We start from the raw sequence: 25,373 nt of genomic DNA on the forward strand, positions 1-25,373 counted from the left end.
GGCTTAATATCCACTTATAAGTAAGTTCATACCAGGCATGTTCTTTGAGTCTGAGTTACCTTACTCGGGATGATATTTTCTAGTTCCATTCATTTGCCTGTAAAATTCATGATGTCCTCATTTTTAGTAGCTGAATAATATTTTACTTTGTGTATAAACCACATTTTCTGTATTCATCCTTTGGTTAGCATACATCTAGGTTGTTTCCAGATTCTGGCTATTATATAAAAGGCTGCAAAGAACATAATGAATCACTAAATCAAATAGAACAGAAAATGATGAACAGCTTCTGAATGACAATTACATTGTCAATTAGACAAAATGGCTTCCTACAGATTGGGAAAAGAACTTCACCAATACTACATCCTACAGAGGAGCTAATACCAAAATGTATAAATAACTCAGGATACTAAACACCAAATAAACCAATAAACCAAAAACCCAATTATAAAATGGGGTACAGAGATAAATAGGAATCTCTAATGGATGAGAAACACTTAAGGAAATTTTCTAAGTGCTTAGTTATCAGAAAAATGAAAATCAAAATGACCCTGAGATTCAACCTTATACCCATTAAAATGGTGAAGATAAAAACTCAAGCTACAGCACACACTGACAAGGATATATAACAAGGGGTACATTTTTCCATTATTGATGGGAGTGTGAACTTGTACAATCATATGGGAAAACAATTTCACAATTTCTGAGAAAAATGGGAATAGTTCTACTTCAGTACTCAACTATATCTCTCCTGGGTGTATATCCAAATTATTCTCCACCATACCACACCTTCTCCACTATGTTCATATCTGCTTTTTTGGAAATAATCAGAAACTGGAAACAATGCAGATATGTTTCAACAGAAGAATGATTAAAGAAAAAATGTAGTTCATTTATCCAATGGAATACTACTCAGCTTAGTAGTATTAAAAACAAGAACACTATGATATTTTCAACCAAACAGATGGAACAGAAAGTATTTTCCTAGGTCAGTTAACCCAGTTCCAAAGGGACATGCGTGGCATGTACTCACTTATAAGTGGATATTAGCCAAAAAGTACAAAATACGAATGCTACAATTCACAAACCCTAGGAAGGAAAATAATGAGGACCCAAGAAAGCATGCTTTAATATCACTCAGTAGGGGAAATAAAATATTCATTGAAGGTGGATCTAGTAAGGGAGAGGTGATGTGGAGGAGAATGTGGCAGAGGGATCAGGTGTAAAGAGAGTCTGGAAGAGAGGGCTTGGAGAGTAAATGGAAATCAGTTGTGGTTGGGGAGTGGGGGGGATATCTTTAGGACATGCCAGAGACTTTGGATGTGGGAAGCTCCAGGAAGTCTGTGAGGGTGACTCTAGCCAGTTCCATGCAGTATGGCATGTAGAGCCTGAAGTGAACACCTCTTGTAGCCAGGAAGGACTCCCAATGGAAGTATAAGGACACCAACCCACCCACAAAAGTTTTGAACCCAAATTTGTCCTGCCTACAAGAAAAATAGGAAGAAGGATAGAAAAGAGTATGAGAGAGTAGTTATTCAATTATTGACTCAAAATGAAATCCATTCCATGGGCATGAATCAGTTCCTGACAATATTAGTGATACTATGTTATGCTTGTAGTCAGGGGCTTACTTAACTGTCCCCTGAGAGCCTATACTCAGCATCTGACTGAAAGAGTTGTAGATAACTGCAGCCAAATAGCAGAAGGAGCTCAGAGTGCATTGTGAAAGAGTTGAGAGAAGGCTGCAGAGACCCAAGGGGATAGAAACTCTAATCAAACACCAAAAAATTCAGCTAACATGGATTTTTAGGGTCTCCCAAAGACTGAACTGTCAACCACAGAACATACAAGGTCTGAACCTAGGCTCCCCCACATATGTAGCAAATGTGCAATTTGGTCTTTAGTTGGGTCCCCCAACAACTTACTCTAATTTCCCTAACTGGACTGCCTTGTCAGGCCTTGATGGAAGAGACTGTTAGTAGTCCTGCAGTAACTTGAAGTATCCGGATGGTTTGGTACCAGGGACGAATCTTCCTGTTCATAGAGGTAAAGGGGAAGTGGTTGAGACTGTATAAAGGGGGACTGAAAGGAAAGAGGGAGGCTGTGATTGAAATGTAAAATGAATACATAAATTAGTGGAGAAGAAAGCATTTTCAACAAATTGTGCTGATCAAACCAAAATAGCTCCTTATTTATCACTCTGCACAAAACCCAAGCCTAAGTATATCAAAAACTTCAAAATAAAACCAGAAACACTGAACTTCATGGAAGAAAAAGTGGAGCATAGCCTTGGGCACATTGTCATGAGGAAGAACTCATTGAATAGAACACAGATTGTGCAAGCATTAAAATTGACAAATAATCAATAGGAATTCATGAAACTGAAAAATTGTATGAAAGATCCTGTCAATATGAGAAAAGAAAGCTTATAGAATGAAAAAAGACTTTTACCAACTCCACATTTGATAGAGATCTAATATCCTACTATGTAAAGAATTCAAGAAACTAGATATTTAAAAACACCAATAATCCAATTTGAAATTTAGGTATATATATTTAAGCAGAGAATTCTTAATAGAGGTATTTGAGAGAGAATTCTCAAATAGCTGAGAAACATTTTCAAAATGTTCAACACTGTGCACTATCGGCAAAATGTAAATCAATACTACTTTGAGATTTCATCTTACTCCTGTCATAATGGCTAAGCTTAATAACACAAATGAGATAGCTCATGATGATGAGGATGTGAAGCAAAGAGAACTCCACTGCTGATGGAAGTGCAAACTTATGCAACACTGTGGAAATCAGTATGGTAATTCCTCACTAAACTGGGAATTGGTCTACCTCAATAGCATTCATGCATATACCAAAAGGATATTCCATTTTACCACAAGGACATTTGTTCAATGCTGCTCATTGTCGATTCTTTCATAGTAGCTAGAAACCATAAACAACAACACATGTTGTTCAGCTAAAGGGTGGATAAAGAAGATGTGTACATTGATACAATGAAGTATTAGCTGTTTTTAAAAAATGACATCATGAAATTGCATGGCAGGCAAATGGAAGCAACTAGAAAATATACTGAGTGAGATCCAGAAAGAGAAATATGATATGTATTCATTTGTAAGCAGATAGTAGCTGTTAGGTAAATCATAATCAAGCTACCATCCAAAGACCCTGAGAAGTTAGGTAAAGAGAATGGTTGAGGTTTGATCTTGATGTGTATTGTAACACTAAATGAAGGTCCTCTAAGATGAGAGAGTCCATATGTTAGATGCAAGTGAAACTATGTAACTTTCCCCAATGGTATTTCAGAATGGTAAATGAAGATGTCTACAGCTAATAGCTGGTTAGAAGAGATATAGCTTACATTTAGGATTCCCAGGCAACGAGTCAGAGAAACACAAAGGGCAGAAGAAAGTGAAGGAGGAAGGAAAAGTCAACATGGATTAGGTTAGTCATGAAAATTTGTCCCTCAGGACTCGCCAATTAAAGTTATGAGCAGCGCAGATGAAACATAAGTAATAACTTGGAGTTATTGATAGGAACATAGATTCTAATAGCATTGAGGGTAGATACCTGCCAAGTTCTAGTGCTGGTTAAGGCTAATTGTAAATATAAAGGATGTATGTGCCTTTTATCTGGGAACTGAAGGATCAAGAAGCTCCATATTGGGATTAAATAATTTCTAAAAAAAAATGGTTATAGGGATCCTCCTTTGGAGCTAGAAATGGAATAGATTCTGCAGGATGACTAGGGCTGGATAGAAAAGAGCAATAAAGATCATGCTTGGAGGGGAAGGGGGAAGAAAGTGTAGAGAAATGCAACTAGAATTGGGCAGGAGACGGGGAGTTGGGGTGGTGTGGAAACCTAGTGCAGTGGTTACTTCTTGAAATCTATGAGGGTGACTCTAGTGAGAACTTCTAGTAATAAGGGATATGGAACTTGAACTGACCATTTACAGCCAGGCACATCTTTCAGTGGTGGGACTGGGATATGTTTGATTGAGTCATTGACCCCAAAGCATACCTGTGGAGATCCCTAAACAACCCAGGCTGATGGTAGGATAGAAAGTTACTGTCTGAAAATTTAGTAGGGCCCTATTGCCTAGGAAAACTTCATCAAAGGTCAATAAAAGTAAAGAGATTAAACTGGTGCCTGCCTGGTGCCTTTACCCCTGTGTTCCAGTCTCTTTGAGTCAAGAAGGTATACTTCAGGTTTCAGAAAGAGAAATCTGGCCACCAATATTAGGGTCAAACCAAACACTTTGGCCAAAATAAATAAATAAATAATGAAATGAATTCAATATTATGCTATACTCACAAAATGGTGCAATGTCCAGACATCGTTAGAGAGGCTTCCTCATGCAGCAAGGGGGAGAAGTGCAGAATCCTGAAGGCATTATAAACAGAGAGTCTAAATTTGAGTTCTCCATCAGGTCCTTCGCCTAGCTGTGGAGACCAGAGAGTCCTTCCTAAGGAGGCAGGAGAGAGACACAAGATTTGGAGGAGAATGGAGAACACCAGGAGAACCTGGCTCGCTGAATCAAATAATCAGGGATAACAGAGACTGATCACTGATCACATATGGGTCTGCTACACCTGCTACACCAGGCCTTCTTTGTATGTGTTATGACCATTAGCTTTATGTTTTATGAGATTCCTAATGGTGTGTGTGGGTGGGTGAGTGTCTCTGAGTCTTTTGCCTGCTCTTGAAAGCCTTCCTCTTACTGGGTTGCCTTGTCCAGTTTGATATTAGGGCTTCCACTTTGTTTTATTGCATCTTGTTTTGTCCTGCTTGTCTCTTGTCTCTTGGATGCCTATTCTTTTCTGAAAAGTAGATGTAGAAAGAGTGGATCTGGTGAAGGGGAAAGATGCAGGGGATCTAGAAGGAGTGAAGATAGGGTAATCTGAGATTGGAAGGTACTGTATGAAAGAATCTATTTTCTTTTTCTTAATGAGGACTTTCTAATTTCTTTTTTAAAATTGGATTTTTAAAATTTACATGTCAAATGTTATCCCCTTTCCCAGTTCGCAGTCCATTAAACCCCTATCCCATCTACTCTTCCTCTGCTTCCCCACCCCATCCACCCACCCACCCAACCACTCACCAACTCCCTCCCACTCTCTGCCCTGACATTGCCCTACACTGGGACATCGAAGATTCACAGGACCAGGGTCTTCTCCTCCCATTGGTGCCCAACAAGTCTATCCTCTGTTACATATGCAGCTGGAGCCATGGGCTGTCCATGAGTACTCTTTGGAGGGTGGTTTAGACCCTGTGAGCTCTGATTGGTTGGTATTGTTTGTTCTTATGGGGCCGCAAACCCCTTCAGCTTCTTCAATCCTTTCTCTAACTCCTCCATTGATGACCCCATTCTCAGTTCAATGGTTGGCTGCAAGCATCTGCCTCTGTATTTGTCATGCTCTAAGAGAGCCTCTCAGGAGACAGCTATATCAGGCTCCTGTGAGCATGCACTTCTTGGCATCAGCAATATTTTCTGGGTTTGGTGACTGCATATGGTATGGATTCCCATGTGTGGTAATCTCTGAATGGCCTTTACTTCAGTCTCTCCTTTAGCCTTTGTCTCCATATTTCCTCCTGTGAGTATTTTGTTCCCTCTTCTAAAAAGGACTGAAGTATCCACACTTTTGTCTTTCTTCTTCTGGAGCTTCATGTGATCTATAAATTGTTTCTTGTTTATGTCGAGCTTTGGGGCTAATATCAACCAATCAGTGAGTACATATCATGTGTGTTCTTTTGTGATTGGATTACTCACTCAGGTAACCCAATATTTTCTAATTCCATCCATTTGCAGAAAAATTTAATGAAATCACTGTTTTTAAAAGCTGAGCACTACTCCATTGTATAAATGTACCACATATTTTGTATCCATTTCACTGTGTGTCAATTTTTTATCAACTACAATTTTCAAAGACAGATGTTGTGCCTCCCAATCATTTCACATTGTCACTAAGTCTTTTACTTGACACTGTATAGCAATCCATAACTAATTAATAAGAAAACTCTTGATTTTTATTAAACAGCAAGGAAAACCAGTACATCATATGCCAGTGAGCTTGGACACCCATGAGAGCACAAGTATACCAGTCAGTGTTCAGTGATCTTGAAATGACCACATTTCTGTATAAGGACATAAGAGCTCAGAAACAGAAAAAAAATCCTTATATGAAGATCATTTGTCCTCTAGCAATCATCTTCCTAGGCAACAAATCCATGAAGATGAACATATATTCCACTCCAAATCTAAATGTAAGTGTTTTACCTACTTGAGTAAAATCATGTCACTTGGGATGCTATTCCAAAGCTGAAGCACAAAACTGAGAAAGAATGATTTTCCTCTTCATAGAATGCTAAGTGGCTCTACTACTCAAAACCATCCAGAGGCGACACCACTTTCAAGAATGACCAATGATGCTTCAAAATAATAAAGAAAATCAAAGTATAAACCACATACTAGTTTATCTTACAAGAACATTTCAGTTAACGAAACAAACAAAGCAAAGCAAAACAATAAAACTCACCTCGATCAAGTTTGTAGAATATAAATTTAAATTTATTTTTTACAACAGGAACTGGAGTCAGAATACAAATGAGTTCAGGAACTAGTATGATGATAATATCTGTATTCCTACCATTGAGAATTTTGAACCAGTAAGATCATAAATATGAAGTGAAGTTGGGGTATATAACAAGCCATTGTTGGGAGAAGGTGAATTCAAGATTTTATTTCAGTTCCATATATATATATACATATATATATACATATATATATATATATGCAGGACACAATATAAAAACCAGCACACTGGCATTGTGTTAAACCATGAATTCTTAGATGAAACACTGGGGTAGAGGACATCATTTTGACAAGACAGATGAGAAAATTGCTTATGCTACCAGAAGACATTGATAGACCAAGAGAGGTCGTGTTAATTTGCATTCTAAGACTCTTACTATAAATGCTTACTTCTGTTTTTTGTTGTTGTGGATGTTGTTTTGTTTTGCTTTGTTTTTCCACTAAAATAAACAATACAGGAGTAAAAAATAGAGACCCTGCCCCTTTGAATTTCTTCCAGACATACCCTAGCCACTTCCTTTCATTTATAGTTGTCTCATCTCATTTGCCTGCTTTCTGTATCTAAATCTAAAAGGTTGTTTTCTGAATGATCCTGTCCTAAGTAGATGTACTTGAGTCTGAGAAATGTATGTTCACAGCTTCAGATAAACCTCTGCTGTAAGTATTTTGAAACTGGAGAGAGGAGCACTCTGCCTTACCTGCATTAGTTCAATAGTTTACACTAAAAACCTTGGTGAATTGACAGTGACTTTTTGTAATAACTCAGGACCCTCTTGATTCTGCTGTGGTCAGTCCTGCCCCCTGCAAAGTCATTGCAGCAGTTGTAGGAGAAAGCTTTCAATACTCAGTAGCTAGCAGTGGTTATAGAGACTAACTCTTTATAATGACTACTATCATTTATTTGCAACTTATTACATGACTCACATCCAATCTGATGGAAGAAAGCTGATTCTCAGTTGAGTTCCTTCTCAGTTTATTCTAGTTTTGTCCACTTGACAATTAAAGGTAATCACTTTTCCTAGTATATTAACACTACCACAATTTACTTGAAAATTTATGAATTGTCTCATTAATTTACTCCTTCACTTACATTTACTGAAAATCTGTTAACACTCTGAAAATACTAAAATACAATGAAATTCAGCTTACTTCAAAGCTCTGGATATCTGTCTCTGCTTGGAGCTTACAGATCAGTAGGTCATTGGAGTCTACAATATAAAGGAACAAAAAACGAAAACAAAATATCACCAAGAGAAAAAAAAACAATCAAATTAAAAGTTGGAGCTACATGGTCCTACTGCAGTCTAGGTCTGTGTCAATAGCTATGACTCATATTATCACTAAGGGTCAACATGAACATTCTTGGGCTGAGCTGCTGACTCATGTTGGTGATCATGTTGGTGTCCATGGGCTCTGCTGCTTTCAGAGGCCACATTCATTCATGTGAGTGTCCTGTGCTGCCACCTGAGTCCACAGTAATATCTGGCAGCCTGTGCAGCCTCAGAGGACTGTGTTGATGCTCATGGCCATTGAAGATCATGGTAAGGACTTTGGCACATGCTGATGCCAGAGACCATGGGGATGCATAAGATCCACCCTCTGGATCTCTGTGAAGAACAAGGAAGCTATGTTTGCTAAGATATTGATGATCAAAGAGTTGAGAAAAAGGGATATAGAAAACTTCTATGACAAATCCTACTTCTTACTACCCTACTTATCCCCTACAAAAGGAACAGCCAAGACAAAAAAATTCACCAAAGAGAACTCTTAAAACTTATTATAAGGATGCTAAAATGTAGCTCTTTACACTTGTTGGCTTCCAGCAGGGTATGAATGGGAAAGACTTTGTTTAAGGGGCTAGCCATTGGGAAGTTGACCATGTTCCAGTGAGTATATGGGAAATACATACTTGTATGCATGTATGTCTGTTTGTTTGTTTTTGATTTTGTTTTTCTTCTTACTTTTTAGGGATAGATGGTCCCAAAGAATGGGGACAGATCTGAGAAGATTGGGAAATGAGAGTTCCCAAAATAAACAATATGAAATTCCCACATAAACAATAAAAGTATTATGAAAATAAATAATTTTGAACTGAACAGTTTCCTCAAAAGAAGAAATACAAAGAGCTGAGGAATATTTTTTTAAATGCCCACCATCCTCAGCTATTAGAGAAATTGAAGATAAAATTACTTTGAAAGTTCATCTTATCCCAGTCAGCATGATTAAGATTATTTTTTAAAGGCCATAAATCTCGCCAATGATATGTAGAACAGAGAACTCTCATACACAGTTGGTGTGGTCCAAGTTGATGTATCCAGTGTTAAAATCATTGTAGTAGCTCTTCAGAAAATGTCTGTCCAACTAAAGGATAATGAAATTATGGCATTTATATATAATGGAATTATATTCAGCTGTAAAGAGACACAAAACTAATTTGAAAGTAAGTAGATAGAGCTGAAAAACACGATATGAAAAAAAAGTCACATGTACGATTGTAAGATTGAATCTGTAGATTTGTATGTTTACTTCAGAGCTCTTGAGAATTGAGAAAACCAGAAAGGGACCATTAATGTATATTCAGTGAAAGATCTTAAGGAATGGGGAGTAATGGAATAGAGATGATTAAACGAGCAAAAGGGAAATACTGAGCTGAGTGGTTTAAGTGGTGAGAAGAGTAGGAGGGTAGGAGAGAGCAGGGTCCAGAGGGAGGGACAACTAAGTCTAAGGATGTTTGAATTCTCTCATGTTCAGAGTAAATATATTTAAATGTATAGCTACATACATGCCTGTACCTAGAAGATGTTAAAAAAAACATAAATTTATAATATTCTTTTCATTTAAAAGAAATACATGGAAAGTGGAAATTTTTGATGAAGAAAAGAAAAGCTTTATAATCTCAGCTGTGCATTTTGTTTCAAAATGTTTGCATTTTACATGATCTTTATGCTTTCATTTTATCTCTTTATATTGGAGCCTATATTTTTGAATATTATGTGGAAGTCAGCTAGAAATTCTTGTCATTGACCTGACATTCTGATCAGTTATCAGTGTGTGTATGTGTGTGTGTGTGTGAGGGGGGGGGACTTGCTATGTGGACTAGGCTGGCCTTAAACTAGAGATTCATTTGCATCTGCTTCCCCAATTTCTCTGATCCAACTAAAGAAAATCAAACAAAAGTGGAATGTATTCAATATTATGTCAACCCTCCACCGCACACACATACACACACACACACACACACACACACACACACACACACACATATGCAATGGTATTACACAGGCCATATGTGTAATTTGACAGCAACTAACATTGCAGTCACTCATTCATGTGTGAATAAAAGGACACAAATGACAGCTTATTTGATAACCGTTTTTATAGTCTCAGATATCTGTCAGATCACACTCACAAACACCTAAGGGACATAGCTTTCTCAGGAGGTGGTCAGAAAAAGCCTACTCATCATGTAAGAATGTAAAGGGGATCAGACAGACATGCAATATGAAAGAATAGTCTACTAGAGTCCTCATTGGGTTCAGTTGCTTTTTTTCAGATTTTCTCTCTCTTTTTGAAGAAAGTTGGAAGTGTGACATTTTAAAGTCAGTTTTTATAGAAACAAATGTCAGGAGAGGTGACTCATCCTAATATCACTAAAAATAAACCAGGTTGTCAAAGAAATCAAAATTTTGCTCCTAAGTTTAGCCGGTGAAAAAGCAAGAGTCTTCCTACTGTGGGCTGCACAGCTGCCAGAGGTAACCCAAGAAGCTACGGGTACTATGACTGGGGGAGCTGAAAATAAGGAGAAGAAGGAACTTGTGAGGTTTGCTTTATTTAACTGCAAAGTGGCCCTCAAAACATGTACTATAACAAGAAAGGGAGAAACTATTTCCTATTCAAATAAGGACCAAGATAGGTCTCCTAAAGGAATACTTTTCATTGTTCAGATTTTAAATAAAGTTTTTTTTTTCTTATTTTTTCAGCTTCAAAGGGAGTAACTGTGCTATTAACATCCATGGTGATCTCAGTTTGGAGCTGTGAGATCTCCATTACTAGCAGGGAATACTCAGATTCCCTGTGATGTTCATATGGGCCCTCAAGAACACTGCAATCGGGGTTGGGATTTAGCTCAGTGGTAGAGCGCTTGCCCCAGCAAGCGCAAGGCCCTGGGTTCAGCCCCCAGCCCAAAAAAAAAAAAAAAAAAAAAAAAAAAAAAAAAAAAGAACACTGCAATGTTAAGTGGAAATGAAAACTTAGTTTTAATTTCAGTCACAGGAATAGAAAAAGTTTGGACACATCCTGAGCCGCAGGACACACTGCCACCTCTGCACACCTCAGCCCACATCCCTGGTCCAAGGGGAAACTGCACAGTGCCTCTGGACACAGGGATATAGGAACAGACAGCTGCCCATACCTGCGGTTCTAGTCTACGCCCAGGAGTGAACTGATCTGGCCAAACAGCTCCCTGCACCCAAACCTGGTGGGGGAGAGAGCTGGAACCTCAAAAGTGTGGATACTCCTGAGAAGTCAGAGGAGAATACCCTCTACTCACAGTCCAGATCCAAGAGGGAATTCCATAGTGTCAACTATGCCTGCGAGGTGCAAGGGCCTACACAAGCAATCAGGGGCAGGACCCTTGGATTCCTGCCAGCGCCTAGACCTGGAAGACAGTCTTCAGGAGTGCTGACACACCTGAAATCAGAGTACCTGTTCTCAGGAAAGGCTGAAATAAAACAGGAAAATAGTTCTACTGGAGTGCTGACACTGAAGCCTACAGCAGGGTCAAGTCACTCCCAGAAACAGCAAAACAAACAAACACCAGAGGAAATCCAACAGCTAGAAGCAAGCACAGGAACCTGAGCAACAAAAAACAAAAGGATTTGGCATCATCAGAGCCCAGTACTCCCACCAAAGGAAACACTGGATATCCAAACACACCAGAAAAGCAAGATTTAGATTTAAAATCACATTTTTGATAATGATGGAGGACTTTAAGAAAGACGTAAAGAATACCCTTAGAGAAATGCAAGAAAACACAAGTAAACAAGTAGAAGCCTTTAGAGAGGAAACACAAAAATCCTTGAAAGAGTTACAAGAAAACACAACCAAACAGGTGAAGGAATTGGAAATGGAAATATAAACAATAAAGAAAGCACAAAGGGAAATAACCCAGGATATAGAAAACCAAAGGAAGTGTACAAGGAGCCATAGATACAAGCATCACCAACACAAACAAGAGATAGAAGAGAGAATCTCAGGAGCAGAAGATACCATAGAAAATACTGACACAACTGTCAAAGATAATGTAAAATGCAAAAAGCTCCTAGCCCAAAACATACAGGAAATCCAGGACACAATGAGAAGAATAAACCTAAGGTAGAAGAAATTGAAGCCTCCCAACTTAACGAGCCAGTAAATATATTCAACAAAATTATAGAAGAAAACTTCCCTAGCCAAAAGAAAGAGATGCACATAAACATACAAGAAGTCTACAGAACTCCAATAGATTGGACCAGAAGACAAATTCCTCCCATCACATAATAATCAAAACACCAATGCACAAAACAAAGAAAATATTAAAAGCAGTAAGGGAAAAAGATCAAGTTACATATAAAGGCAGACCTATAAGAATTACACCAGACTTCTCACCAGAGATTATGAAAGCCAGAAGATCCTGGACAGATGTCATACAGACCCTAAGAGAACACAAATCACAACCCAAGTTACTGTATCCAGCAAAACTTTAAACTAACACAGATAGAGAAACTAAGATATTCCATAACAAAACCAAATTTATGCAATATCTTTCTACAAATTTAGGCCTACAAAGGATAATAGATGAAAACTCCAATACAAGGAGAGAAACTACACCATACAGAAAGCAAGAATATATTTTCCTTGCAATGAAACCAAAAGAGAGACAAACAAACATAATTCCACCTCTAACAATGAAAATCACAGGAAACGACAATCACTATTCCTTAATATCTCTCAACATCAACAGACTCAATTCCCCAGTAAAAAGACATAGACTAACAGACTGGATACCTAAAGAGGACCCAGCAATTACTGCATGCAGGAAACACACCTCTGAGACAAAGACAGACACTACCTCATTGTAAATGGCTGGAAAATAATTTTCCAAGCAAATGGCTTGAAGAAACAAGCTGGAGTTGCCATTCTAATATCAAATAAAATTGGCTTTCAACCAAAAGTCATTAAAAAAGATAAGGAAGGACACTTCATATTCACCAAAGAAAAATCCACCACGATGAACTCTCAATCCTAAATATCTATGATCCAAATGCAAGGGCACCTACATTAATAAAAGAAACCTTACTAAAGCTCAAAGTATACATTGCACCTCACACGATAATAGTAGAAGATTTCAACACCCCACTATCATCAATGGACAGGTCATTAAACAGAAATTAAACAGAGACGTAGAAAAACTAACAGAAGTAATGAACCAATTGGATTTAACAGATATTTAAGAACATCCCATGCTAAAACTAAAGGATATACCTTCTTCTTAGCACATCATGGAACCTTCTCCAAAATTGACCATATAATCAGTCATAAAACAGGCCTCAACAGATACAGGAAAATAGAAATAATCCCATGCATCCTATCAGAACACCATGCACTAAGACTGGTGGTCTTCAATAATAACAATAATGACAGAAGGCCCATGTATACATGGAAGCTGTACAATGCTCTACTCAATGACAACTTGGTCAAGGAAGAAATAAAGAAAGAAATTAAAGACTTCCTAGAATTTAATGAACATGAAGATACAACATTCCCAAACTTATGGGACACAATGAAAGCAGTACTAAAATGAAAACTCATAGCTCTAAGTGCCTGCAACAAGAAACATGAGAGAACATCAGCAACTTGACAGCACACCTAAAAGCTCTAGAACAAAAAGAAATAAATAAACCCAAGAGGAGTAGAAGGCAGGAAATAATCAAACTCAGGGCTGAAGTCAACCAAGTAGAAAAAAAAAAGGACTATACAAAGAATCAATAAAACCAGGAGCTGGTTCTTTGAGAAAATCAACAAGATAGCTAGCCAGAGGTCACAGAGAATGGATCCAAATTAACAAAATCAGAAATGAAAAGGGAGACATAACAAGAGAATCTGAAGAATTTCTTAAAAAATCATCAGATTTTACTACAATAGCCTATATTCAACAAAACTGGAAAATTTGGAGGAAATGGACAATTTTCTAGACAGAAACCAGGTACCAAAGTTAAATCAGGAACAAATAAACCATCTAAACAACCCGATAACTCCTAAAGAAATAGAAGCAGTTATTAAAAGTCTCCCAACCAAAATGAGCCCAGGCCCAGATGGGTTTAATGCAGAATTCTATCAGAACTTTGTAGAAGACTTCATACCAATACTGTCCAAACTATTTTACAAAATAGAAACGGATGAAGCACTACCAAATTTATTCTATGAAGCCATAATTACACTTGTACTGAAACCACACAAAGACCCAACAAAAAAGAGAACATCAGATCAATTTCTTTATGAATATTGACACAAAAATACTCAATAAAATACTTGCAAACCAAATCCACGAACGCATCAAAACAATCATCCATCGTTATCAAGTAGGTTTCATCCCAGGGATTCAGAGATGGTTTAATATATGAAAATTCATCAATGTAATCCATTATAAACAAACGCAAATATAAGAACCACACGGTCATTTCATTAGATGCTGAGAAATCATTTGACAAAATTCAACACCACTTTATGATTAAAATCCTGGAAAGATCAGGAATTCAAGACCCATATTTAAACATAGTAAAACCATATACAACAAACCAGTAGCTAACTTCAAACTAAGTGGAGAGAAACTTGAAGCAAGTCCAATAAAAGCAGAGACTAGACAAGGCTGCCCACTCTCTCACTATTTATTTAATATAGTACTCGAAGTCCAAGCCACAGCAATCAGACAGTGAATGGTCAAAAGGCTACAAATTGTAAGGGAAGAAATCAAAATATCACTATTTGCAGATGATATGATAGTGTACGTAAGCGACCCCAAAAGTTCCACCAGAAAACTTAACCTGATAAACAACGTCAGCAAAGTGTTGGGGTATAAAATTAATGCAAACAAATTATTAACTTTCCTCTACTCAAATGATAAACAGACTGAGAAGGAAATTAATGAAATGATATCCTTCACAATAGTCCCAAATAACATAAAATATCTTGGTGTCATTTTATCCAAGCAAGTGAAAGATCTGTATGACAGGAACTTCAAATCTCTGAAGAAAGAAATTGAGTAAGATATCAGAAGATGGAAAAATCTTCCATGTTCATGGATTGGCAGTATTAATATAGTAAAAATGAGCATTTTTTCCCAAAAGCAATCTGCAGATTCAGTACAATCCCTATCAAAATTCCTACTTAATTCTTTATAGAGATAGAGCAATTTGCAAATTCATTTGGAATAACAAAAAACCCAGGATAGTGAAAACTATACTCAACAATAAAAGAACTTCTGGGGGAATCACCATGGCTGACTTCAAGCAGTATTACAGAGCAATAGTCATAAAAATTGTACTGTATTGATACAGAGACAAGCAGATGGATCAATGGAGGAGAATTGAAGATCCAGAAATCAACCCACACACCTATAGCCACTTGATCTTTGACAACAGACAGTGATGAAGAATAGCAGCAGGTTATCCTTTGTGATCTAGAGACATGTTCAAATATACCTGTAAGCATAAACACATACACACAAGTCTTGGTTTATTAATATTGTTGCAACATAATACTATTATAAATGCAACTAAGAGAGAAAGGATTTATTTTAGTTTACAGTCCAAGGTACATTCCATCATGGCAGGGAAATCAAGACAGCCGTAGCTTGAAACAAATGAATACATTATGTCCCCAGTCAGAACAGAACAATGAATGCACATATGCTAGTATTCAGCATCTAATCTCCAACATAGAAAGCACAGGATCCTCTGGCCAAGGAGGATCTCCTCTAATTAAATATCCATTAAATGCCATCAGAAAGACATCTATGATATGTACTCCATTATAAGTGGATATTAATTTTAACCATTATAAGTGGTACAGGATAACCGTGTTACAATCCACAAACACAAAATAGCTAAGTAACAAGGAGAGCCCAAGGGGGATGCTTGACTCTAACTCAGAGAGAAAATAAAATAGACATTGTAGGTGGAGGGTGTGAGGGAAGTGGATGGGACAAGGGAGGGAATGGGGTGAGAATCAGGTATGGAGAGAAAACTGGGAGACATAATGGAAATCAGTAGGTGTGGGCAGCTCTGTGACAAGCCAGAAACTTGGAAAGGGAGGTTCTTCGGAGTCTATGAAGGTGAAGCTAGCTGAGACTCCAAACCATAGGAGATATGTAACCTGAAGTTGCAATCTCCTCTAGCCAGGTAGGACTTCCAGTGGAGGAAAGGAGACAACACCCACCCACAAAACCTTTGACTCAGAATTTGCCTTGTCTACAACACATGCAGAAATAAAGATAGGACAGAGATTGAGGGAAGGGCTAATGACTGGCTGGACCAGAGATCAGTCATATGGGAGAGAGACAACCCTTTTTACTATTAAAGATACTCTGCTATGCTTACAGGAACCTAGCCTAATTGTCTTATGAGAAGTTTTATTCCGCAGCAGGTGGACAGACAAAGAAACTCACAGTCAAATAGTAGGAAGAGTTTTGGAAGGCTTATAGATGAGAATAGAATTGAATGACTCGGAAGTGTCAAGGATACTACAAGAAGACCTATCGAGTAAATTAAACTAGGTCCCTGGGAACTCACAGAGACTGAGCCACTGATGAAAATCCATACATGAACTGTACCTAGACTGCTTACTCATGTGTAGCAGATGCACAGCTTGGTCTTCATGTGGGTCATCTAACAATTGTAGCAGGGAATGTCTATGACTCACTTGACTTCCTTTGGATCCCTTTCTCCTAGATGGGCTTCCTTCTCTGGCCTCAGTGAGAGGCTATGCTTAGTTCTGCTGTAATATGATAAGCCAGGGTGATTGAAATCCATGGGGAAGTCCTCCTGTTCTCTGAGTAAAAGAGGAAAAGGGATGCAGAGAGGTGGGCTGTAAGGGTGAAATCTGGAGGAGAGAAAAGTGAGTGCTGTGATTGGGATATAAATTGAATAAGTTGATTGATTAATGAAAAGATCTTTTTGCATTTCCAAAGGACCTGGACACTCACATTTGGGTAGCAAACATCAATCTGTAATTTAAAGATCCAAGGGCACTAACACTTTCTTCTGGCCTCCATGAACACTGTACTCATTAAGATTTGAATACATCAAATACTTTTATCTAACATTTTGTTAACTATGGATCAAATTTTTCAAAAATCATGAATGGGTAACAGTAACTGTCATACAAAGGAATGAAAATATGAGTGTAAATCTCCAAAACCCACATAAAATTCCTGCACTTTTGTGCTTATCTGCAATTGCAGAACTCAGAAGCTAGAATAGCTCAGTCTCATGAACTTATACACCATCTGGTCTATGCCAAATACTAAGCTTCTAGTTCAGTAAAAGACTATCTTAAAATAAATAAAACATAGAACAGTACAGGAAGTACCCAATATCCTCTTCTGGCCCTTGCACACCAATATATATGTAAGATACCCAACACACACTGAGAATCCTTTGTGCATTATCCAGTAGAATTTGAGAAATAATGTTTTTATTTGGGTGTTATAAGGTAAATATTTAAAAAAAGATTGAATATATTTCTCTCTGCTACACTGTCAAGTTGTGATGTTGAAGTAACAAGGAACTCACAGACTATTATTATTATTATAGCAAATGTGGTACAAATAAAACTCATACCGATCATTCAAGTCCATAGGCCACACAGTGAAGAGACAAACAGACACACACACACACACACACACACACACACACACACACACAAACCATCACCAACAACAAAACAAAAACAAAACCCTCACCTTATCTTTGTTTTAAAACATACTTTAGTAAGCAAAATACTATGAAATTTTTCTTTTTTAAAGTCTGATCTGGTTTATTTTTATTTCCAATTACTAAGTAATTGCTTAGAAACAGAAATAAATATCAGAACAATGCCCACAATCTTTCCCAGAATATTTGATTTATACAATTCATTTCTCTTTACTTGTCCAAAGTACTTTATATGATTGTCAAAACACCTTATTAATAGCCTCCTTCAGGGAAAGGACTTCTTTTAGTGAGAAATAAATGGTTAACAGCAAAATTATCTCTTATAGACAAAAGTCAAGGTATACTTGTCAGAGAGAAATAAGTGCTAATACTCTCAGATGGAGGCTGTTTTATGTGACTTAGGATGCTTAATAGCTCCTTTTGCCCAAGATTATCTTTTACTTCAGTTGTTTAATTTTACATAAATTCTTCCAACAAGGGATTCATTTTAAATGACAATTCAGTGTAAAAGAAGAAATAATTCTAGTTTTCTGCGACCTTTCATTGTTTATACATTGTAAAGTTTAGTTCAATCATATTTTTCTTTTTTTTTTTTTCTTTTCCTGATGGAGCTCAACTGTGGTAAAGGTTGTAATAATGAATGGTGAGACATAAGGGGAACAGAAAGGAAGGGAAACTATGTGCAGGAATGTTCTGCACACATTCCTGGCCCAAGAGGAACATGCCTAGATCCCTCAGGACACAAGAACCTAGGAGCAGTCAAGGAGAGAATCCTTCTGGTCTCTGCCTGCTCCCAAAGATGAAAACCAGTCACCAGGGGCACTTACATACCTGAGGGCAGAGATAGTGGAGCAAACTGCCTGGAGACCTCAGGACTCAAAAACCAAGGAGCAGTCGGGACAGGAACCTTCTGGTTTCTTCCTGTGCCTAGAGCTGACACAATCCCACAGCTCCCTGTACCCATATTCAACTGGGAGAAAACATGTCTGCAGGACTGTTGACACACAGGCTTACAGGAAAATCAAGCAAATATTAGAGATAGCAAGACCAGCTAACACCAGAGACAACCTGAAGGGCAGAGGCAAGCACAGGAATATAAGCCACAGAAACAAAGACTGCTTGGCATCATCGGAGCCTAGTTCTCCCATCAAAGCAAATAATGGATATTCAAACACATGGGAGGAGCAAGATTTGAATTTAAAATTACATCTCATGATGATGTTAGAGGATTTTTAGAAGGACATAAATAACTCCTGTAATAAAAACACAGGACAACCCAGGTAAACCAGTAGAAGCCTTTAAAGAGGAAACAGAAAAATCCCTTAAAGAATTACAAGAAAATACAACCAAACCCATGAAACAATGAAACAAAATAATCCAGGATCTAAAACTGGAAATAGAAACAATAAAGAAATCACAAAGGGAGAAAACCCTGGAGATAGAAAACCTAGGAAAGAGGTCAGGATTCACAAACATAAGCACCACCAACAGAATATAAGAGATAGTGAGAGAATCTAAGGGGCAGAAGAAACCATAGAACACACTGACACAACCAATAAAGAAAATGTAAAACACAAAAAGCTCCTAACTCAAAGCATCCAGGACATCCAGGACATATGAGAATTTCAAACCTAAGGATAAGAGGTATAAAAGGGAGCAAAGATTCCCAAATTAAAAAGCCATTAAATAACAAAACTATAGAAGAAAGTTTCTCTAAACTAAAGAAAGAGATGCCCATAATCATACAAGAAGCCTAAAGAACTCCAAATAGAATGGACCAGAAAAGAATTTCCTCTCATCTCATAATAGTCAAAACACCAAATGGACAAAACAAAAAAGAATATTAAAGGCAGTAAGGGAAAAAGGTCAAGTAACATAAAGACAGACCTATCAGAATTATACCAGGCATTTCCTCAGAGACTATGAAAGCCAAAAGATCCTGGACAGATATCATACAGACCCTAAAAGAACAAAAGGCCAGCACAGGCAAGTATATCCAGCAAAACTTTCAATTAACATAGATGGAGAAACCAAGATATTCCAAGAAAAAAACAAATTTACACACTTTATTTCCACAAATCAAGCTCTAAAAAGGATAATAGGTGGAAAACTCCAACACAAGGAGGGAAACTATACCCTAGAAAAAGCAAGAAAGTAATCTTGCAACAAACCCAAAAGAAGAGAGCCACACAAACATAATTACAACAAAATTAACAGAAAACAACAATCACTATACCATAATAACTTTTAACATCAACGGACTCAACTCTTGAATAAAAAGGCATAGACTAAAATGCTGGATAAGTAAAGAGGAACCAACATTTTGCTGCACACAGGAAATACACCTCAGTAACAAAGACAGACACTACCACAGAGTAAAAGGCTGGCAAACAATCTCATAATCAAATGGTCTGAAGAAACAAGCTGGAGTATCCATTCTGATATCCAATAAAATTGACTTTTTTTTTGTTTTTTTTTCGGAGCTGGGGACCGAACCGAGGGCCTTACACTTGCTAGGCAAGCGCTCTACCACTGAGCTAAATCCCCAAACCCTAAAATTGACTTTCAACTAAAAGTTATGAATAAGGGTGAGGAAGAACACTTCATATTCATCAAAGGAAAAATCCACCAAGATGAATTCTCAATCTTGAATAGCTATGTTCTAAATGTAAGAGCACCTACATTCATAAAAGACACCTTACAAAAGACAAAAGCACACATTGAACCTCACACAAAAATAGTGGGAGATTTCAACATCCAACTCTCATCAATGGAAAGATCATGGAAACAAAAACTAAACAGACATAGAGAAACTAACAGAAGTTATGAACCAAAAGGATTTAACAGATATTTATACTACATTTCATCCTAAAACAAAAGAATATACCTTCTCAGAACCAGATGATACCATCTCAAAAATCAACCATATCATCAGTCACAAAACAGGCCTCAACAGATACAAGAAGATGGAAATAATCCCATGCTTCTTATCAGATCACCACGGGCTAAGGCTGATCTTCAATAAGAACAAAAATGACAGAAAGCACACATATACATGGAAGTTCAACAATGCTCTACTTAATGATAATGTGGTAAAGAAAGAAATAAAGAAAGAATTAAAGACTTTTTAGATTTTAATGAAAATGAAGACACAACATACCCAAACTTATGGGACAGAATGATAGCAGTGCTAAGAGGAGAACTCATAACTCAGAGTGCCTTGAAAAAGAAACTGGAGAGAGCATCATACACTAGCAGCTTGACAGTACATCTAAAACCTCTAGAACAAAAGGAAGCATAAAAACTCCCAAGAGGAGTAGATGGCAAGAAATACTCAAAGTCAGGGCTAAAAGCAACTAAGTAGAAACAAAAAGACCTGTACAAAGAATCAATAAATTCATGAGAAAATCAACAAGATAGAGAAACCCTTAGCCAGACTTACCAGAGGTCACAGAGAGAGTATCCAAATTTACAAAATCAGAAATGAAAAAGGAGACATCACAAAATCTGAGAAATTTCAAAACATCATCAGATCCTACTACAAAAGACTATATTCAACAAAACTGGAAATTGACATTTTTCTAGACAGGTATCAGGTACCAAAGTCAAATCAGAATCAGATAAACCATCTAAATAGTCGGAAAACTCCTAAAGAAGTAGAAGCAATTATTGAAAGTCTCTCAATCAAAAAAAGTCCAGGACCAGAAGGGTTTAGTGAAGAATTCTATCAGACTTTCATAGAAGACCTAATACAGTCCAAGCTTTTCCACAAATGGAAACAGAAGGAACACTACCCTTTGTGAAGCTACAATTATGCTTATACCTAAACCATACAAACACCCAATAAGAAAGATAACTTCAGACCAATTTCATGTATGGATATGGACATAAAAATATTCTGTAAAATATTCGGGAACTGAATCGAAGAACACATCAAAAAGATCATCCATCATGAATAAGTAGGCTTCATCCCAGTGATTCAGGAATGGTTCAATATATGGAAATCCATCAACATAATCCAATATTGAAACAAACTCAAAGAAAAAACACATAATCATCTCATTAGATGCTGAGAAAGCATTTGACAAAATTCAAGATGCCTTCATGATAAAAGTCTTGGAAAGATCAGAAATTCAAGGGCTGAACCTAAACTTAATAAAATCAATATACTGCAAACCAGCAGCCAACATCAAACTAAATGAAGAGATATTTAAAGCAAGTCCACTAAAGTCAGGCACTAGACAAGGCTACCCACTCGCTCCCTACTTATTAAATATAGTACTTGAAGTCCTAGCCAGAACAATCAGACAAAAAAAGGAGGTCAAATGTATACGAATTAGATATGAAGAAGTCAACATATCACTATTTGCAGATGATACGGTTGCATATTTAAGTGACCCCAAAAGTTCCACCAGATCATTAATAAGACTGATAAACAATTTCAGCAACGTGGCTGGAGATAAATTTAACTTAAATAAATCAGTAGTTTTCATCTACTCAAAGGATAAACAGGAGGTAAAAAAATGAGGAAAATGACACCCTTCAAAATAATTACAAATAACATAAAATACCACAGTGTGACTCTAACCAATCAAGTATGATCTGTATGGCAAGAATTTCAAGCCTCTGAAGAAACAAATTAAAGATCTCAGAAGACAAGAAAGTTCTCCCATGCTCATAGATTGGTAAGATTAATAAAGTAAAAAGGGCCATTTTGACAAAGGCATTTACAGATTCAATGAAATTCAATTTTTCGTAGAGTTAGAAAGAGCAATTTTCAAATTCATTTGGAATAACAAATCCCAGGATAGCAAAACTATCCTCAACAACAAAATAATTTTTGGGGAATCACCATCTCTGACATCAAGCTGTATTACAGAGCAATCTGGATTAAAAACTGCATGATATTGGTACAGAGACAAGGAGGTAGATATATAGAATAGAATGGAAGACTCAGAAATGAACCCACACACCTATTTTCACTTGATCTTTGACAAAGAAGATAAAACCATACAGTATGAAAAAGATAGCATTTTCAACAAATGGTAATGGTTCAATTGGAGGTCAGCATGTAGAAGAATGCAAATCAATCCATTCTTATTGCCCTATACAAAGCTCAAGTCCAAATGGATCAATGACATACACATAAAACCGATACACTCAAACTAGTAGAACAAAATGTGGGGAAGAGACTCGAACACATGATTACTGGGGAAAATTCCTGAAAAGAAGACAAATGCTTTATGTTCTTAGATCCAGAATCAACAAATGAGACTTCATAAAATTGCAAAGCTTCTCTAAAGCAAAGGACATTATCATTAGGGCAAAATGGCAACTAACAGATTGCAAAAAGATCTTTACCAATCTGACATCAGATAGATAGTTAATATCCAATATATACAAAAAAACTCAAGAAGTTAGACTCCAGAGAATCAAATAGCCCTATTAAAAATGGGGTACGAATCTAAACAAAGAATTCTCTGCTGAGGAATATCCAATGGCTGAGAAGTACCTAAAGAAATGTTCAACATCCTTAGTCATCTGGGAAATCCATATCAAAACAACCCTTAGATTCCACCTGACACCAGTCAGAATTGTTAAGTTAAACAACTCAGGTGATGACAGATGCTGGGAGGATATGGAGTAAGAGGAACACTCCTCCATTGTTGGTGGGATTTCAAACTCGTACAACCACTCTTGAAATCAGTGTAGAGTTTCCTCAGAAAATTGGATATAGTACTTCCTGAGGACCCAGCTATATCACAAAAGATGCTCCAAATATAACTAGGACACATGCTCCATAGCAGTATTATTTACAATAGCATAAGCTGGGAAGAACCCAGTTACCCATCAACAGAGGAATATATACAGAAAATGTGGTATATCTACTCAGCTATCAAAAACAATGACTTTATGAAATTCATAGCCAAATGGATGGAACTTGAAAATATAATCCTGAGTGAGGTAACCCAATCACAAAAGAACACACATGCTGTGCACTCACTGATTCAATATTAGCCCAACAACTCAAGAGCACCCAAGATAAAATCCATAGACCACATGAAGCTCAAGAAGAAGAATGAATAATGCGGAGATGCTTCAGTCCTTCTTAAAGGGGGAACAAAAATATTCATAGTAGGAGATACAGAGATGAAGTTTTTAGCAGAGACAGAAGGAATGTACATTCAGAGCCTTCCCCACCTGGGGATCCAACCCATATACATATAGCCACCAAACCCAAACAATATTGCTGATGCTAAGTAGTGCATGCTGACAGGAGCCTGATAAAGCAGTCTTTTGAGAGGCTTTGCCAGATCATGACAAATACAGAGGCGAGCGCTAGCAGCAAAACATTGAACCTAAAATGGGGTCCCCATTTGGAGGAGTTAGAGAAAGGATTGAAGGAGCTGATAGGGCTTGCAACCCCATAAGAATAACAATACCAAGCCATCAGAGCTTCCAAGGGTCTAAACACATGGACAGACCCTTGACTACAGCTGCATATTTAGCAGAGGATGGCCTTGTTGGGCACCAATGGCAGGAGAGGCCCTGGTCCTGACAAGGCTAGACACCTAGATACTCCAATGTCAGGGAATGTCAGGACTGTCAGGCAGGAAGGAGTGGGTTTTTGGGGAGGTTTAACACCTCATAGAAGAAGGAGTAGGTGAATGGGATAGGGTGTTTATGGGCAGGGAAACCAGGAAAGGGAATAACCTTTGAAATGAAAATAAAAAATATCTAATAAAAGAAAATAACCTTCATCAACAGGCACAGAGTCTTTCAGAGTTTGTTCTAGGAAGATAAATATCGCTAAAATCATGAACACATTAACTGATTTTGAATTTCCTTTTAAAATATATACATTGTCTCATTGTCAAAAAAATAAATAAATAAAAGTGACATACTTTTGCCAATCCTCTCTAAAACAGAGATCTGAATCTTACTTGGGATAAAATTCTGCCTAAAAATCTACATAGAAAAGAAACAAAACAAGCCTGAGCAGACAGCTTGCTGCCTAGCTGAGCAAGAGAAATGAACAAAACAAAGATCAATAAAAGAAGTTACCCCAAAATTCTCCTCTGGTCCTTCACATCCACAGGCAAGTACTTAGACTCAATTTCATAGTTTTCATTTTGGTAGCCCAGTCATAGTTAATGTTAGAATATCCTGAACAATGATCCTAGGATTGGTTTTTAAGATTTTTTTTTTATCACCTCTGTGTACAGCCCAGTTTACTCCCATGGCTTGTATCAAGCAACATAGAGGGCTGATCAAAGATTGATAGGCTCCACCTCTAGACTTTCTAATTTATCAGATCTGGCTGCTGTGGAACCTGAGAACTATCAATTTGAACAGGTTGTAAGTGTGGAAATCATCACACAGAAACATGTCATGTCATAGGGCTGTTCACCTTAAGTGCCAATAGTGAGGTTTACTCTGTTGCTATGCATTGCAATTCTAAATTCTACACCCAAAGTTCTAGGCCTATAATGAATTTTCATATTTACAAGCTTTTTCTGTGCAAATCTTGTTCCTTAATTTAAAACTACAGACAATTACTGGAAGAATTATGAGTAGGTAGGTTTTGAGTTATCTGCCTGGGGTGGAAAAAAAGGGAGAAGGAAGAACAGATAAAGAGAGTAGAAGAAATGGGTTGGGGATTTAGCTCAGTGGTAGGCGCTTGCCTAGGAAGCGCAAGGCCCTGGGTTCGGTCCCCAGCTCCGAAAAGAACAAAAAAAAAAAAAAAAAAAAAAAAAAAAAAAAAAAAAAAAAGTAGAAGAAGCCAGCATGAGGGAGAT

The sequence above is a fragment of the Rattus rattus genome, chromosome 8 (assembly GCF_011064425.1).
Source record: "Rattus rattus isolate New Zealand chromosome 8, Rrattus_CSIRO_v1, whole genome shotgun sequence".
In the NCBI taxonomy this organism is placed as follows: domain Eukaryota; kingdom Metazoa; phylum Chordata; class Mammalia; order Rodentia; family Muridae; genus Rattus; species Rattus rattus.